The sequence below is a fragment of the Marmota monax genome, unplaced genomic scaffold (genome assembly GCF_021218885.2).
Source record: "Marmota monax isolate L192 unplaced genomic scaffold, Marmota_monax_Labrador192_F-V1.1 WCK01_AAM20220418_F8-fsc00149, whole genome shotgun sequence".
Lineage (NCBI taxonomy): Eukaryota > Metazoa > Chordata > Mammalia > Rodentia > Sciuridae > Marmota > Marmota monax.
The window spans coordinates 193815-208733 of record NW_026693170.1 but is presented as its reverse complement, the minus strand read 5'-3'; positions in this window follow the sequence as shown (position 1 = coordinate 208733).

Sequence of the window (14919 nt, the reverse complement as noted above, 5' to 3'; positions counted from 1 at the left end):
TTTGGTCGTGTGAAATATGAGCACCCTTGCCGGGTGCAGTGGCCCATGCCTATAATCCCAGCAGCTCGGGAGGCCAAGGCAGGAGGACCTCAAGTTCAAGGCCAGCCTCAGCAACTTAGTGAGACCTTGTCTCAAAATTAAAAAAAAAAAAAAATTAGTTGTAGACGTGGCTCTGGGAGCACCTATGAGTTCAATCCCAGCACCAAAAATAAAAGTAAAAAAAAAAAAAATTAAAAAGAAGACCCCTTCACTTTAGCTTAAAATGACTGTCATGCACAGTGGCACCAGGAGCAGAAGGAGCCTAGTGGCCGCACATTATGGGTCCACCCTCTGCCCGGGAACGGTCCCTGGGGTCATGAGGACATCTGAACCCAGACACACGATTTTGTTCCCTAAGTCTCCATTTCTATATCTAGGAAATGAAGACCAAGCTATTGTGCCAATATGTGGTGCACCTCAGCAGGAGGCCTGGGACAGGGGAAAACATTCCCTCCCAGCACACGGGGCAGGTTGGGTCTGGACCTCGGCCCTAGTTGGCAGGAGCCTGGCTTGGATGCCCCATCCTGACCTCAGGCAGATGACTAAAGGAGGTCAGCGATCAAACGAAAAGCAAGGTCAGCGCACAGGGATGGCCGTTCTGCAGGTGGATGCCAAACCCTGCCACAGAGCGAGCACAGCAGTAAAGGGTGTCGGAGAACTTATTGGTTCCCAGTACATAAAAACGTTAAGTCGCCAGGTGCAGTGGCACACAGTGGCACACGCCTGTCATCCGCACAGCTCAGGAGGCTGAGGCAGGAGGATCACGAGCTCAAAGCCAGCCTCAGCAACAAGAGGCGCTAAGCAACTCAGTGAGACCACGTCTCTAAATAAAATACAAAATAGGGCTGGGGACATGGCTCAGTGGTTTAGTGCCCCTGAGTTCAGTCTCCAGTACCAAAAAAGAAAAAAAAAGAAAAGTTAAGTAGTCTACTATACTGTGATCTCTTAAGTGTGCAATAGAATTGTGTCTAAAATGTACAAATCTTAATTACAATGTGTCTTCTTGATGAAAAGAAATGTTAACATTCACCTGGGCTATTGGGAACCCGGCACTCACAGACTTGCTCAACCCAGGGCCCCACAAACCCCCAATAAAGCAAAGTGCACTAAAAGAAGTGATCTCTGTAAATACAGAGGGTTTCAGTGGGTGCTCAGTTTGCACTGGACGCCATGCCATGTACTTCACACACAGCATCTCGCAGTGACTGAGCAGAGAATTTTAACAGAACAACACCTGGCAGGGGGTGTCTGTTCTCACCTGCCACCAGAGATGGGGTCCCCGTTGCCATCACAGTGCAATAGTGATCCAGCTCCCGGTACTAAGGATGGATTCTCAGAAAACAGATGTTTATCTCTCCCTAATTATGCCTCCCCCTTTACTTCACCTCTCAGAGCTACTGTCTCATCTACAAAATGGACATATTATAGGAAAGCATTCATGACCAATTCATTTCTGGTTATAGTGGTTATAAAGATTGGCACAAATATGTAGAAGAACAAAACCAGATCCCTACCTCTCGCCTGGCACAAAAGTTCGAATCAAAGACTTAAGAATTAGACCAGAAACTCTGCAACTGCTAGAAGAAAACACGTAGCTCAACACTCCATCATATTGGTACAGACATTGAATGTTTGAACAAGACCCCTAAAGCTCAAGAAATAAAACCAAGAATCAATAAGTGGGAAGGCATCAAATTAAAAACTCTGTGCACAGCAAAGGAAATGATTTAGAGTGTGAAGAGAGAATCTAAGGAATGGGAGAAGATCTTTGTCAAATACTTCTCCAACAGGGGATTAATATCCATAAGATGTAAAAAACTCAAAAAACTTAACACGTACACACACAAATAACCCAATCAATAACAGAGCAAAAGAACTAAACAGATATTTCTCAAAATAAGAAATATGAAGGGCTGGGGCTGTAGCTCAGTGGCAGAGCACTTACCTAGCATGGGTGAGGCACTGGGTTCGGTTCTCATCACCACATGTAGATAAAAAAAAATAAAGGATCGTTGACAGCAAAAAAAAAAAAAAAAAAAAAAAAAAATATATATATATATATATATATGTAAAAGAAATACCAACAGCCAACAAACAGGAAAAAAAGGATTCCACCTCTCTGGCAATCAGGACAGGCACATCAAAACTACATCGAGGGCTGGGGATGTGGCTCAAGCGATAGCGTGCTCGCCTGGCATGCGTGCAGCCCAGGTTCGATCCTCAGCACCACATACAAACAAAGATGTTGTGTCCGCCGAGAAATAAAAAATAAATAAAAATAAATATTAAAAAATTCTCTCTCTCTCACCCTCTCTAAAAAAAAAAAAAAAAACTACATTGAGATGTGATTCTGTCACTGAACCCATGTATGTACAACCACACTGTACCAATAAAAAATAAAATAAAGATGGCCATGGTCACTGCGCTCACCTCAGAGAGGGGCAGCAAGACCAAGTCAATTAGATTCGAGAAGCCGATACAGAGCCCACACCACGGGGCATGTCTGTGTTTTTCTCACCTCGACTTCCTCTGCCCCTCCCTCCCCCACTTTTCCAACCTTGTCAGGAAGAGAGGCCCAGAGTGGAGGCCCAGAGTGGAGTCCACCACGGTATAAAACACAGATGGCGTCCACTAGAAAGCAAGAACACGATGGGCCGTGTCATCCCCAGTCCCAGCCCTTCCCTCTCTTCCGCCCTCAGTTGGTCCCCTCCCTCTAGTCCAAGGGCCTTCCTTCTCTTTGCAGGACATTATCCCTTGTTTATTTGTCTCTCTACCTTCCACATCTGAGAGAGAACACATGATCTCGACTTTCTAAGTCTAGCTTATTTTGTTTAACGTGACATCCTCCAATTCCATCTATTTTCCTGAAAAATGACATGATTTCATTGTTCTTTATGGCTGAACCAAGCTCCAATGGCCATGTTTGTCCCTTGACCCACCCACCCCTTGGCTGGTTCCCAACCTGGCCGCTGGGAATCACATTACTATAACCAGACGTCACTGCAGTAAGCTGACGCTGATCCTCTGGGATAAATGTCAAGGAGTGGCATAGCTGGGTCCTAGGGTGACCCTGTCTCTGGGGGGACAGGTTGTTTTGTTTTGACTCTGGGGGGCTTCTGTTTTGGTTTGGGTTAGGTTTTCTCTTTTGTTTTGTTTTTAAACTTGGGGTTGGACCCAGGGGCACTTTACACTGAGCTATATGCCCACACCTACTTATTTATTTGTATTGATAAATAGGACCTCAACATTTCCATGCTGCCTTGGCTCGGAGCCGCTGGATGCCAGGAGGGCACCTCCACAGCTCCATGCCTAGTCACTGGGGGAGCCTCCGTGGGTCTCTCGACGGAGGCAAACTCCTTCACAATCTCATCCACAGTCTCAAGGGTCCCTTTCCCCACATCCTCACCAGTATTCATTATTTGTGTACTTAACGATTGCCATTCCGGCTGCCATGAGATGGGACCTCAGTGTGGTCCTGATGTGCCTCTGCCGGCCATTTGTCCTTCTGCATTTGAGAAACGTCTGTTTCCTGAGGTCCACAGCAAGCCTCGCTGGTCCCTGGGAGCAGTCTGGACCAAGCCCTCGCTGGCCGCTCCCAGGGTGGACAGTAGTGTGTTGTTGTCCTCTGGTGGCCACAGGGCATCACGACAGGCACGTGGCCCCGTCCCTTCTGCCTGAGCCACTGAAAGGGCTTCCTCTTTGATCTCTTTGATCTGACATTAATGACCTTGTGGTTTTTTTGTTTTGTTTTGTTTTGGTACTGGGGATTGAACTCAGGAGCGCTGGACCACTGAGCACTTCCCCAGCCCTATTTTGTATTTTATTTGAGACAGGGTCTCACTGAGTTGCTCAGTGTCTCTCTTTTTGCTGAAGCTGGCTTTGAACTCGTGATCCTCCTGCCTCAACCTCCTGAGCTGCTGGGATGACAGGCGGGCACCACCGCCCTGGGGTTAACTCTACAGATCTTGCCATGTGAAAGTAACAATAAAAACCTTCCCTATTGGGCTGGGGATGTGGCTCAAGCGGTAGCGCGCTCGCCTGGTATGCTTGCGGCCCGGGTTCGATCCTCAGCACCACATACAAACAAAGATGTTGTGTCCGCCCAAAACTGAAAAATAAATATTAAAATTCTCTCTCTCTCTCTCTCTCTCTCTCTCTCTTTAAAAAAAAAAAAAAAACCTTCCCTATTGCGTTCTTTTCCATCAGGCATTTTCTGTAGAGGAATTTCAGGGAAAGAGTCATAGTTAAAATGGGTTTTAGTAAACCTTGTTGGCTACTGTATCATTCAGTATAAGAATAGCGACAAAGGTATACGCCTCATTGTTGATATGGTTTATTTAAGGTATGGGAGTTGTGGACTGTGGGTGGCAATGTTTGTGTGAGTGTGTGTGTGTGTGTGTGTGTGTCTGTGTGTCTGTGTGTTCCTGGGAACTGAACCCAGGAATTTGCACAGGCTAAGCAAGTGCTTTACCACTGAGCCCCACCCCCAGCCCTTATTTTTTTTTCTGATTGACATTTTGTACAATTTTGCACAAATTATCCCATTTTTCATTTTAAGTGTGAAGGGTTCTGAGGCTTGAACCTACTGAGTTACATCCCCAGCTCCCCCTTCTTTTAAAAATATATATACTTACCTTATTATGTGCCGCGTCCGGCCAAGGGAGCCGAGTCCGGTGAGGGACGGCGAGGTTAAAAGACACACAGGACACCAAGGTTCTTCATCCAGGAGTCAATAATAATCTTTATTGCTAACACACCTTTTTTTATACCCCAAGCAGCAGAAGTGGAAAACTACCCAAAAGCAGGAGGGAGGGGGGAGAAATTTAGTTTCAACATCTATTATTGTCAGGTACCGAAACCTCCCTTAACAATAAGTCCATCAGACCAGAAAAGGTCAAGGCATTCCTGTGGGATACATATGTCTCAGACGGATAAGCAGGAACAGAAAAACCGCAAGTTCGCCATGGCCTTGTGAGCTGGCCACACTGGCATGCAGAACAAACTAGTGGAGGTAGGGCTCCAGGGGCCAAGGTGGACCTGTTGCCAACAATTATGTTCTTCAGAAAATCCCAGCTGATAACTTAAACATCTTCTCCCTGCCAAGTATGCTCCCAGACCTTTTTTATTTTTATCTTGAAGGGCTGAGGCTGTAGCTCAGTGGTACAGTGCTTGCCTAGCATGCATGAAGCCCTGGGTCCATTCCCCAACACTGATAAAACAAAAATTAATTATAAATTATTAATTTTATTTTGAGAAAGGATGTGGCCAGGTTGCTGAGGCTGGCCTGGAACTTGCCATCCTCCTGCCTCGGCGTCCCACGTTGCTGGGACAACAGGCCTGTGCCTCCACACCTGGCTTGTTTCTCATTTTGAGACAGGGTCTGACTAAATTGTTCAGGCTGTCCTCAAACTTGCAATCCTCCTGCCTCAGCCTCCTGAGTAGCTGCAGTTATAGGTATGCACCATTTGTGATTCTTTTTTAAACTGCTAAAAAATAAAAATACATATGTACATGCAAATGATTCTTATAAAATAATGATGAACTGTAAAAACATTTTTATGGAACTTAATTTTTCTGGGGGAAAGGGTAGATTGAAACCAGGGCCTTGTATAGGCAAACACTCCACCACTGATCTAAATCCCTGGCCCCTTCTTGTTATTCCTTTGTTTGTTTGGAAACAACGTCTCAGTAAGGTACTGAGAACTGGCTAAGTTGCAGAGGTTGGCCTCAAACTTGAAGTCCACCTGCCTCAACCTCCCAAGTCATTGGGATTATAGGCATGTGCCAACATGCCTAGATTACTCAATTTATTGAGCTAAATGTCTACATTTTATTCAGATAAGTGTTTTAGTCAGCTTTTTCGCCACTGTGTCTAAAAGACTCGACCAGCACAATTGTAGAGGAGGAAAAGTTTATTTGAGGGCTCACGGTTTCAGAGATCTTAGTCCATAGAAGGCCAGATCCACTTCTCAGGGTTTGAGGTAAGGCTGAACATCATGGTGGAAGAGTGTGGCAGAGGGAACCAGCCCACAAGATGATCAGGAAGCAGAGAGAGAGTCCACTCACCAGATACAAATATATACCCAAAGGCACTTGACCCATTTACTGAATGCACCACTCAGTCATCGGATTAAATCACTGATTGGGTTAAGACTCTCACAACCCAATTATTTCTCCTCTGAATCATCTTGCACCATCTTCCACCTGAGTTTTGGGGGACACCTCATATCCAAACCATAACAATAAGTTTCTGTAAGAGGGACAAGTGGATAAAGCAACTTTGAATTTAGTTTCTGCTTAATACAAGAATGATAATAGTATATCAAGTCTCTAGGGTTTGGCAGGACCTGACTGAGAATAGGGTCATTGAGCTTGCACATCGGAGTCCCCTGGGAACCTTAAAACATGTCACCACCAGGTCCCACCCTGTGCCCATCTGCCCATCTGACACAGGCCTGGCGTGGGAATGTTAAGACACCCTGAGTAGCTCTAACACTTGGCAAGTTTGAAAGCCTCAGTTTGGCGCAGTGATCTCAAACTGTGGTCTCCAAACAGCAGTGTCAACATCACTTGGGAACTTTCTAGAAATGCAAAAAAAAAAGAATAAGAAAAATCCCAGGCCCACCCCGGTGGGCAGAGCATTAATTGAGATCCAAGGATCTAAGAAGAAACAGGGCGTTAAACCCAGAGGCCTCCCTGGGGTGAGGGCCGGGCAGGCCTGGAGCCGGGAGCTGGTGCAGGAAGAGCCCCTGTGAGCCGGCTACCCCACGCCCACCTTCCCTCCAGCCAATCGAGGAGCAGCGCCCCTGGCTCAGGCGAGGATCTTGTGATCCAACACTGCTCCCTCCGCAGTGTCCTGGAGCCCGGCTTCTCCTTGCTGGGAAACACTCACGTCTTCTGTTTTCTCTGCTTTCCCTCTTGTCATCCTAGAAGTGGAGTTCCATAGACAAAAGCAGAAACTTCCCCCTGGGGCTCCTGGACAGGAGTGTGTGCATCTTTGCTTTGACAATGTCACCTGCATAGTGGGACACGATGGGACACCCTATGATATATCTCACTGTTTCCTGGATGTCTTTTTTTTTTTTTTTTACAGGAATGGAACCCAGGGGCACTTAAACACTAAGTCACATCCCCAGCCCTTTCTATTTTATTTTGAGACAGGGTCTCCCTAAGTTGCTTAGGGCTTCACTAAATTGCTGAGGCTAGCCTCAAAGTTGGATTCTTCCTGCCTCAGCCTCCCCAGTCACTGGGATTACAGGTGTGCGCCCCCCTGCCCAGCCTCTGACTATCTTAAAATGGGTTTTCCCTTTACCTGTTGATTGAAAGACGTTGTTTCTTCTGGCGAATGACCCCTGGATCCCAGGCTCTCTGGATTTCTTTTCCATCCCCCACCCCACTTCTCTCCATCCAGGTAGATGTTTGTACCCTTCCTGCCTCCCTCTCTACCCTGAGCATCCAGAACAGAACTAAGCTTGAACTTGACCCATTTGCTGAATGCACAGTGAACGCATTTTGCATACAAACATACTGAATCTTCTTCCCAGTTATCCTGTGGCTAAATCTAAACACTTTGTCTGGGGCTGGGGGTAGAGAGCTGGCTTGGCATATGCAAGGGGCTGGGTTCAGGACCCAGCAGTGCAAAGAAGGAAAAGTAAAGAAAAGGAAGGAGCCAGGTGGAGTGGGGCACACCTATAATCCCAGCAACCTCTGCAGGCCAAGACTAAAGGGTGGCAAATTCAAGGTCAGCCTGGACAGATTAGTAAGAGACTGTCTCAGAATAATAAATAGAAAGGACTGGGGCTGAGGCTGGGGCTTAGTGGTCAGGCACACCTAGGTTCCACCCCAGTACCATAAATAAATACGTAAATAAATAAATAACAAAGGCTTCACCTTATCCGAAGTAGAATGCACTGGAGATTCATGTCTCTAACCTTGGGGTCATGGACACCGTGGATCACCATGGACACCAGCCCAGGTGGGCCATGAGTCTCAGTGGAAACAACAGGAATCCGATCCAAGTGCAGCAATTCAATGCCATTTTTTTTCCTACAGCCAGGAAAAAGAGAAATTCTTGCTGTCACACACCCAGGGGGACAGAGATATGGGAAGTTCCAAGACCAGCCTTTGAAGTCACTTCCTCCTTCCTTCCCAGGTTGAGAATTGAGAATGTTCCAAACACAGCCTGGGGTTCCCAGAAGTGGGAGAGCTTTTTAGGAGATGCTAAAATTCCCAGATTCGGAAAGCGCTGTGGGGTCTGGGGCTGCTTGGTTTCAAAAAGTGAAATGGAATTTAAATAAAATTGAATTCATGCATTCTCTTTCCAGCCAGCTAGTCAAAGCACAGGCAAACTTTCTCCACGCGTTCACAAAGGACCCATTTTCTACTGACTGGTGTACCTGGAGGGCACCCGAGCACCACCCTCCTCTCCCAGCCCCAGGGTGGATTCAGACTCTGCAGTTGGCTCTCCCAGGATGCCACAGGGCCTGGCCTGGGCCGCTGTCCCAGAACAGACCAAGGAGGACTCCACCCTGCCCTTCCTGCAATGTCAAGTTCTGACTGTGGAGTTCAGGGTGTGTCCCCCCACCAGGGTCTGTTAGGTGAGAAGGGAGAGCTTTCCGTCCATCCTGGGATGGAGTCCGTCCTCCCACACCCAACACGGCCTGTCACATGGCCCCTCTTCCCCTCACATCTGATCTGATTCTCTCTGTTCTGCTGAGGCTGGCCTGGCCTAAGAGGATTGCAGCATTTGCTAAATGGGACCAGGGCAGGGTCAGGGAACCTGCTGTGGGGAGATGTGGGGACCAGGATGGCCACAAGGGGACAGCAGAAAAAAAAAGCCTGGAGACAGAGACCCCTGCTCCTGCCCCATGGAGGGGCACGGGGCGCGGGGTGCAGAACCGGAGAGGAGGCGGACCACGGTGAGGTTCCCACGAGCCATAATGTGCAGATTCGTTATTAGAATGTAAAAAGAATTGAGGATGAGTCCCCTTTGCAGAAAGATGCGGGTGAGACCTCGTGGTGAAGTAACAACCTTCCTGGGGAGACTTCAGAGACCATGGGAATGGACATTGATAAATCCTGAAAGTACCAGGAAGGCTCAGTATGCCAGAGACGTCTATTCCTCCCCCAAACATTTCACAATTAAATGTAATTCCAATGAAAATCCCAAGGGAGACTTGAAAACTCATTTAGAACTTTATAGGAAGGTGCTGGGCATGATGGCGCCCGCCTGTAATCCCAGTGGCTCAGGAGGCTGAAGCAGAAGAGCAGGTTCAAAGCCAGCCTCAGCAAAAGTGAGGCCCTTGGGCTGGGATGTGGCTCAGTGCCCCTGGGTCCAATCCCTGGTACCAAAAAAGAAAAAAAAAATGAGGCACTAAACAACTCAGTGAGATGCTGTCTCCAAATAAAATACAAATAGGGCTGGGGATGTAGCTCAGTAGTCAAGTGCCCCTGAGTTCAAGCTCAATTCCTGGTATCCCCCACACATACACACACACACAACAACAAAACCACTAGTAAATAAGAGAAAATATAGACCATTATGTTTTTTGGAATTATTCCAATGTGCACTTTTTATCACCAGACTGCAACATTAAGCAATTTTCATGAAGCTGGGCTTAGTAGTCAGTTCCTTTCATTCCAGCAACTCAGGAGGCCAAGGCAGGAGGGTTGCAAGTTCAAGGCCAACCTGGACAAGGCCAGAGCCTGTCTCAAAATTAAAAAATAAAATCAAAATGCCTGGAGGTGAGGGGGCTGGGTTTGTAGCTCAGTGGTAGAGCACTTGCCTAGCAAGAGAGATACGGGGTTCTATCCTCAGCACCAGGTAAAAACCTCTGAGCCTCAACCCTAGCCCACTAAACATTTTTAAAAACAAAAAGGACTGGGGATGAAGCTCAATGGTAGGGCACCCTTGGTTCAGTCTCCAGTACCACACACACAAAAAAAAAAAATAAAAAAAAAAAAGTTAATTTAAATCTAGTTTTGCTTTAGTTTTTTGGTCCTGGGGAACTGAACCCATGGGACGGTTACCCACAGAGACCACATCCCTCACCCTTTTACTTGAAACAGGATCTTCCTAACCTTCTAGAGCCTCTCTAAGTTGCTGAGGCTGGCTTTGAACTTGTGATCCTCCTGCCCCAGCTTGCTGAGTCTCTGGGATAACCTGCTATGCCATCAGGCCCAGTTTAAATCTAGTTTTTAAAAGTGCACTGGGAGAGACTGGGGTTGTGGCTCAGCAGCAGAGCCCTTGCCTCAGCACCACATAAAAATGTATCAACAAAATAGATATTGGGTCCACGTGTAGCTAATATTATATATAATTTTTTTTTAAAAGTGCACTGGGAAAGTCATGGGTAGTTTTTTTGGGTTTCAGTTCAGTCCACCAGTGAATATTTTTAATGTTATGCAGGATAAAGCAGTAAAATAGACATCAAAATTTGCCCACAAAATTTTATTCAGTAAAAGCACAATAAGATAGGAAATACTTATAGTAGATTAATTGCCAAAATAATGTCATAATAAATAAAAGCTCTATAAAATCTACATTTTAGGGGCAATAAAGAATCGCTAATGTCTAGCCTCTCAAACATCAGGAAAGGGAGACTAGACCTGTAGCTAGGGCTCACCCCTCAGATATGGATTCTTTCAAAGACTCAGAACAGCTAGGGTCACCTGGCTCAAGGACTCAGGGGCAGCAAGCCTGGACTGGAAACCTACAGCCTGAATGCCCAGCTGGGGACCTTCCGAGCAGATGCCCACCTCGGCCAGCCGGCTGCAGAGACCTGGAGCTCAGCAGGTTGGGGTGGGCAGCGCAGGGACGGATACCTGAAGGACTGGCAGTCACAGAACCCACGCACATTCAGTAATGTCGTGGCCATAGTTTGTCCTTGTCTTCAAAGTCATCCCAGGAAGGGTACTCGGGTGTCTTGGCAGGGCCCAAGGGTTCCCTGAAGGGGTCCCGGGGTGCGAGGACCTCATTGAAGCAAGGCAACAACTCGGGTTCCGATTTGATGTCCGGGGCGTCGGGGACCTGAGGCCAGCCTGCGGCGCTGCCTGCCATTGTGCACTCCTGGGTGTCCCACACCGGGTCTGCCAAGGCCTGGCTATAGCTGGAGAGGTGGCGGTTTGCTAAGAAGACACCCGCCCGGCTGGGCAGAGCAAGGAACCCGGGGCTGCAAGCCAGGCCGTGCACTGGGCCGCGCACCCGGCCAGGGGGCACCCGGCGGCTGGGCGCAGCGAGGGCCCGGTAGCCCTGCGGCCTGGGCAAGGGCTGCGCTGATTGCTGAAGTTTCTGTCGAGACAATTTGGCTCGGCGGTTCTTGAACCAGACCTGGAGGGACAAGGGACAGAGAGGAGATGTCCACCCACAGATCCAATTAGAAAGGTCCCTGGGGGCTCTGGAGGACCAGAGGGCAAGAGGGACAGGAGGGGGAGAGGGCCAGGACCTGGCACCCAAACTCCACCCCCCCACGGGGTCTGCTGGAAGGAGTCCCTGGATGCAGAGAATACCCCCTGGGGCGGTAGTCTGGGTCCCTGGGGTTGGCCCTGGGTAAGCGCCTGCCAAGCACCTTGAAAGCTAGTGGTGTCACGGGAGGCCTGGGCCCCGTGCACCTGGAGCCTCTACCTTGCGAGAGCAGGCGGGGGACGTGGGGCCAGGGCCTGGTCAGTGAGCACCAACAGTGGCCAGTAGTTCTTGGATGGGGGAGGGAAGGCGAGGGGGTCCAGACCTGGACTTGGTGGTCCTGCACGTTGATCTTTTCCGCCAGGGCCACGCGTTCCTGGTAGCTGGGGTACTTGGTCCTCTGGAACACCTTCTCCAGTAGGCCCACTTGATCGGAATTGTAGAAGGTGCGCTCCTGCCGCTGCCGTACAGGGTACGATACCACTGGGGTCCCTGGGGACACTAGAAGCCCAGAGGGACCTGGAGGACTTGGGGTATCTGGGGGCGCTGCAGGCTCTGAGAGGCCTGGGGAACCTGGGGGCAGTGGAGTACCCGGAGGCACCTCAGGCTCCGAGAGACCTGGAGATACTGGGAAGCCCGGAGAACCTGGGGACACTTTAGGTCCTGGGAGGCCTGGGGAATGCAGGGATACTGGAGAACATGGGGGTGGTGGGGAGCCTGAGGGCAGTGGGGGAGCTGGGTACACTTGGAGGTCTTGGGACACTGATATGCCAGAGGCCCCTGGAGGACACGGAGAGTCTGGGGGAAGTGTGGGGCCTGAGGGAAGTGGAGAGATCAAGAGAATTAAATAAGTTAGAGAAGCCCCACAGACCATCCCCCGCCACACCACAATGACACTGGGCCACAGGGACTCAGCTGGCAAGGTGGGCGGCAGCACAGTGGACAGGAAGTGACACCTGGACCAGCCCCAGGGTCAGACCTGGCTTCCGCCTTCCAGCCCAGCCCTGCCCCTAGCCAGCTTTGACATGGGCCTGGAAACGGCTGCTGTGCTCTCGGGACCCTCGGCCCAGGGGGCCAGGCCAGGAAGGGCCCTCACCCCAGAGCACTGAGCCCTGGCCTCCAGCCTGCTCTGCCCTCCCCAGCCTCTGCACTGATTCTTGAAGAAGGACCTTGTGCCTTGTCCTGCACTCAGGACCACAAAAGACCCTCATTTCATTTCCAAATTCTACCAAGTCCTCCTGATTTTGCAGAACCATCCCAGACGAGCTCAGACCTTCTCTGGACAACCAGATAGGCCTCCGCAGCCCCAGCCCCAGCCCCTGCCCTGCACCCCCGTCAGCACAGGCCCTGCTGACCCTCTTGGCCCCCGCCCCAACTCACCCAGTAGATCACCAGGCTCTTGCATCCTGGATCTGGTTCTGTTCCCACACAGGTGATTCTCCAACAAGACCCGGGGCTTAAATACCACCTGTAAACTGTGCCCACCCAGCCCCTCCCTCCCCTTCCTACCCCACCCTGCCGGCCTCACCCTACCTGCCATGTCTATTTTTTCCTGTCATTACTGAGCAACTACTGCTTGCTGGGACCTGGGAGACCTCAAAGGCCCTCACATCCTTGGTCCCTCCCTCACAGGGCTCCAGCCTAGGGGCAGATGGCTTTCCATGTGGGGTACCCAGCTCAAGAAATGCACCTCCAGCTGGGCATGGTGGTGCAAGCCTATAATCCCAGCGATTTGGGAAGCAGAGCCAGGAAGATTGCAAATTGGAGGCCAGCCTCAGCAAATTAACAAGGAAGGCCTTCAGCAATTTACTGAGATCCTGTCTCAAAAGTAAGGAGCTTGGGGCTGGGGATGTGGCTCAAGCGGTAGCGCGCTCGCCCGCCTGGCAGGCGTGCGGCCCGGGTTCGATCCTCAGCACCACATACAAAAATAGGTGTTGTGTCTACCGAAATGGATCCTCCAGGGCTGGGAGCCCCTCCTCTCTGATACCAGGGAATTGGCCCCCCCACTCCAGCCAGCAGCCTGGATGAGCCCGTAGGTCCTCCCCGCTCCCCAAGGAAACTGTCCCCCTGGTCCCTCCTGTGGTCCACTCTCAAAGTTGCCCCCCAGATGCCTGGAGAAGGGGAGAGACTGCTTGGTACACATTAGTGTGACAAAGGTCTCATCTGCCTCTGGGTGGAGGTCTGGGGGCTGATTTCTCCTGGTGAGGGAACACACTGACTTCTGCTTTATACACGGACCCCTGGATTTGGCTCATTGAGTTCAGCCTCTCTGACCTGCCTAATCTGCATGTAAACATTAGACTGAACTCTTGTTTGTACCTGGGACCCTTGAGGACTGACTCTTGGGTCAGGGGAGAATCAGATTTTCTAAGTTCAGTCCCCAGAAAATAGTTAAGAATTTTTTTTTTTTTTTTTGTACCAGGAATTGAACTCAGGAGCCCTTAATCACTGTGCTACGGCCCTTTTCATGTTTTATTTTGAGGTGGGGTCTCACTAAATTTCTTAGGGTCTCCCTAAATTGCTGAGGCTGGCCTCAACTCTCAATCCTCCTGTCCAGCCTCCTGAGTCACCAGGATGACATCATGCGCCAGCACACCCAGCTAGATCTCTTGACTGAGTTTACCTTACTCTGAAACTACTGCTGCTGCTGTTGTTGTTCTTTGTGGTGTCGGGGTTTAACCCCAGGGCCTTATGTGTAGTAGGCAAGTGCTTTACCGCTGAGCTACATCCCCAGCCCTCAGAGTGACTTTGATCCAAAATAATCGAATCTAGGGTCTCAAAATTCCAAAAGGAATGGAAATAGCAACTGTGACTGCTGTATGCCAAGTGTTCCCCGCAGCCTCTGCACAACAGGCCAAAGGCCAGGCCCATGGGCCAGTGGGGGATAACTCCACAGGGGACAGATGTGCTCTGTGTAGTCACTGCCAGCACTTTGCAGAGGCTGTAAGGGTTTGGCTTTTTGCAAACGGAAGGCCTGTGGCAGCTGTATATGGAGAAAGTTGATGGGTCCCATCTTTCCAGCCCGGCGGCTTGTTGTCATTCATGTCCCTTTCACATTTCGGTCACTCTTGAGAGTTCAAATTGTCATTATCCTATCTCTCTTTTTTAATATTTATTATTTTTTTAATTGTAGTTGATCACAATACCTTTATTCTATTTATTTTTTATGTGGTGCTGAGGATCGATGGAACCCAGGGCCTCACACGTGCTAGGTGAGTGCTCTACCACTGAGCCACAATCCCAGCCCCAATTATCTGTCTCTAACGGTGTGGAATGTTACTTGTGCAGTTGTGTTAGGGCATCATGAACTGCTCCAATTTAAAAAAATTAATTGGAAAACACTCAACTGGGCACAGACACAATGGCACATGCCTGTAATCCCAGCAATTTGGGGAGGCTGAGACAGGAGGATCATAAGTTAGAGGCCAGCCTCAGTAATTTAGTGAAACCCTGTCAAGATGAAAACTAAAAAGGGAAGC